Raw genomic sequence first — 4532 nt, 5'->3', positions numbered from 1 at the left:
CACTGGCTAGTGGCTTAGGCCTGCACTCATACCGTTACAGGGTGTCTTCGCCCAAATACCTTTCAGAAAAAAAAAATTCTATTTAAAATTTAACTGTGATCTAATCACAATTTGCAGCAAGTGTGTGTCAGGCGCCCACACATACGTATTGTGTCCACTGGCTAGTGGCTGGTTCAGGCCTGCACTCATACTGTTACAGGGTGTCATTCACCCAATACCTTTCAGGAAAAAAACATTATTTAAAATTTAACTGTGATCTAATCACATTAGCAAGCCCGTGTGTGTCAGGCCCACACATACTCTATTGTGTCCACTGCTAGTGGCTGGTTAGGCCTGCACTCATACCGTTACAGGGTGTCATTCAGCCCAAAATACCTTTCAGAAAAAAATATCCTATTTCAAATTTAACTGTGATCTAATCACATTTGCAAGCCCGTGTGTGTCAGGCCCCCACACATACTGTATTGTGTCCACTGGCTAGTGGCTGGTTCGGCCTGCACTCATACCGTTACAGGGTGTCATTCGCCCAAATACCTTTCAGAAAAAAAAATCTATTTAAAATTTAACTGTGATCTAATCACATTTGCAAGCCCGTGTGTGTCAGGTGCCCACACATACTGTATTGTGTCCACTGGCTAGTGGCTGGTTCGGCCTGCACTCATACCGTTACAGGGTGTCATTCGCCCAAATACCTTTCAGGAAAAAAAAAAAATTAAAATTTTACTGTGATCTAATCACATTAGCAAGCCCGTGTGTGTCAGGCGCCCACACATACTCTATTGTGTCCACTGGCTAGTGGCTGGTTAGGCCTGCACTCATACCGTTACAGGGTGTCATTCGCCCAAATACCTTTCAGAAAAAAAAATTATATTTAAAATTTAACTGTGATCTAATCACATTTGCAAGCCCGTGTGTGTCAGGCGCCCACACATACTGTATTGTGTCCACTGGCTAGTGGCTGGTTCGGCCTGCACTCATACCGTTACAGGGTGTCATTCGCCCAAATACCTTTCAGAAAAAAAAATTATATTTAAAATTTAACTGTGATCTAATCACATTTGCAAGCCCGTGTGTGTCAGGCCCCCACACATACTGTATTGTGTCCACTGGCTAGTGGCTGGTTAGGCCTGCACTCATACCGTTACAGGGTGTCATTCACCCAAATACCTTTCAGGAAAAAAAAATTATATTTAAAATTTAACTGTGATCTAATCACATTTGCAAGCCCGTGTGTGTCAGGCCCCCACACATACTGTATTGTGTCCACTGGCTAGTGGCTGGTTCGGCCTGCACTCATACCGTTACAGGGTGTCATTCACCCAAATACCTTTCAGAAAAAAAAATTATATTTAAAATTTAACTGTGATCTAATCACATTAGCAAGCCCGTGTGTGTCAGGCGCCCACACATACTCTATTGTGTCCACTGGCTAGTGGCTGGTTAGGCCTGCACTCATACCGTTACAGGGTGTCATTCACCCAAATACCTTTCAGAAAAAAACATTTATTTAAAATTTAACTGTGATCTAATCACATTAGCAAGCCCGTGTGTGTCAGGCGCCCACACATACTGTATTGTGTCCACTGGCTAGTGGCTGGTTAGGCCTGCACTCATACCGTTACAGGGTGTCATTCGCCCAAATACCTTTCAGAAAAAAAAATTATATTTAAAATTTAACTGTGATCTAATCACATTTGCAAGCCCGTGTGTGTCAGGCGCCCACACATACTGTATTGTGTCCACTGGCTAGTGGCTGGTTAGGCCTGCACTCATACCGTTACAGGGTGTCATTCGCCCAAATACCTTTCAGAAAAAAAAATTATATTTAAAATTTAACTGTGATCTAATCACATTTGCAAGCCCGTGTGTGTCAGGCGCCCACACATACTGTATTGTGTCCACTGGCTAGTGGCTGGTTAGGCCTGCACTCATACCGTTACAGGGTGTCATTCGCCCAAATACCTTTCAGAAAAAAAAATTATATTTAAAATTTAACTGTGATCTAATCACATTAGCAAGCCCGTGTGTGTCAGGCGCCCACACATACTCTATTGTGTCCACTGGCTAGTGGCTGGTTAGGCCTGCACTCATACCGTTACAGGGTGTCATTCGCCCAAATACCTTTCAGAAAAAAAAATTATATTTAAAATTTAACTGTGATCTAATCACATTAGCAAGCCCGTGTGTGTCAGGCGCCCACACATACTGTATTGTGTCCACTGGCTAGTGGCTGGTTAGGCCTGCACTCATACCGTTACAGGGTGTCATTCGCCCAAATACCTTTCAGAAAAAAAAAATTCTATTTAAAATTTAACTGTGATCTAATCACATTTAGCAAGCCCGTGTGTGTCAGGCGCCCACACATACTCTATTGTGTCCACTGGCTAGTGGCTGGTTAGGCCTGCACTCATACCGTTACAGGGTGTCATTCACCCAAATACCTTTCAGAAAAAAAAATTATATTTAAAATTTAACTGTGATCTAATCACATTAGCAAGCCCGTGTGTGTCAGGCGCCCACACATACTCTATTGTGTCCACTGGCTAGTGGCTGGTTAGGCCTGCACTCATACCGTTACAGGGTGTCATTCGCCCAAATACCTTTCAGAAAAAAAAATTATATTTAAAATTTAACTGTGATCTAATCACATTAGCAAGCCCGTGTGTGTCAGGCGCCCACACATACTCTATTGTGTCCACTGGCTAGTGGCTGGTTAGGCCTGCACTCATACCGTTACAGGGTGTCATTCGACCCAAATACCTTTCAGAAAAAAAAATTATATTTAAAATTTAACTGTGATCTAATCACATTAGCAAGCCCGTGTGTGTCAGGCGCCCACACATACTGTATTGTGTCCACTGGCTAGTGGCTGGTTAGGCCTGCACTCATACCGTTACAGGGTGTCATTCGCCCAAATACCTTTCAGAAAAAAAAATTATATTTAAAATTTAACTGTGATCTAATCACATTTGCAAGCCCGTGTGTGTCAGGCGCCCACACATACTGTATTGTGTCCACTGGCTAGTGGCTGGTTAGGCCTGCACTCATACCGTTACAGGGTGTCATTCACCCAAATACCTTTCAGAAAAAAAAATTATATTTAAAATTTAACTGTGATCTAATCACATTAGCAAGCCCGTGTGTGTCAGGCGCCCACACATACTGTATTGTGTCCACTGGCTAGTGGCTGGTTAGGCCTGCACTCATACCGTTACAGGGTGTCATTCACCCAAATACCTTTCAGAAAAAAAAATTATATTTAAAATTTAACTGTGATCTAATCACATTAGCAAGCCCGTGTGTGTCAGGCGCCCACACATACTCTATTGTGTCCACTGGCTAGTGGCTGGTTAGGCCTGCACTCATACCGTTACAGGGTGTCATTCACCCAAATACCTTTCAGAAAAAAAAATTATATTTAAAATTTAACTGTGATCTAATCACATTTGCAAGCCCGTGTGTGTCAGGCGCCCACACATACTGTATTGTGTCCACTGGCTAGTGGCTGGTTAGGCCTGCACTCATACCGTTACAGGGTGTCATTCACCCAAATACCTTTCAGAAAAAAAAATTATATTTAAAATTTAACTGTGATCTAATCACATTTGCAAGCCCGTGTGTGTCAGGCGCCCACACATACTGTATTGTGTCCACTGGCTAGTGGCTGGTTAGGCCTGCACTCATACCGTTACAGGGTGTCATTCACCCAAATACCTTTCAGAAAAAAAAATTATATTTAAAATTTAACTGTGATCTAATCACATTTGCAAGCCCGTGTGTGTCAGGCGCCCACACATACTGTATTGTGTCCACTGGCTAGTGGCTGGTTAGGCCTGCACTCATACCGTTACAGGGTGTCATTCACCCAAATACCTTTCAGAAAAAAAATATATATTTAAAATTTAACTGTGATCTAATCACATTAGCAAGCCCGTGTGTGTCAGGCGCCCACACATACTCTATTGTGTCCACTGGCTAGTGGCTGGTTAGGCCTGCACTCATACCGTTACAGGGTGTCATTCGCCCAAATACCTTTCAGAAAAAAAATTCTATTTAAAATTTAACTGTGATCTAATCACATTTAGCAAGCCCGTGTGTGTCAGGCGCCCACACATACTGTATTGTGTCCACTGGCTAGTGGCTGGTTAGGCCTGCACTCATACCGTTACAGGGTGTCATTCGCCCAAATACCTTTCAGAAAAAAAAATTATATTTAAAATTTAACTGTGATCTAATCACATTTAGCAAGCCCGTGTGTGTCAGGCGCCCACACATACTGTATTGTGTCCACTGGCTAGTGGCTGGTTAGGCCTGCACTCATACCGTTACAGGGTGTCATTCACCCAAATACCTTTCAGAAAAAAAAAATTATATTTAAAATTTAACTGTGATCTAATCACATTAGCAAGCCCGTGTGTGTCAGGCGCCCACACATACTCTATTGTGTCCACTGGCTAGTGGCTGGTTAGGCCTGCACTCATACCGTTACAGGGTGTCATTCACCCAAATACCTTTCAGAAAAAAAATATATA

Source organism: Bufo gargarizans, chromosome 7, assembly GCF_014858855.1.
Source record: "Bufo gargarizans isolate SCDJY-AF-19 chromosome 7, ASM1485885v1, whole genome shotgun sequence".
Taxonomy (NCBI): Eukaryota; Metazoa; Chordata; class Amphibia; order Anura; family Bufonidae; genus Bufo; species Bufo gargarizans.
The sequence above is the reverse complement of the archived record's forward strand: the minus strand, read 5'-3'. Positions refer to the sequence as shown.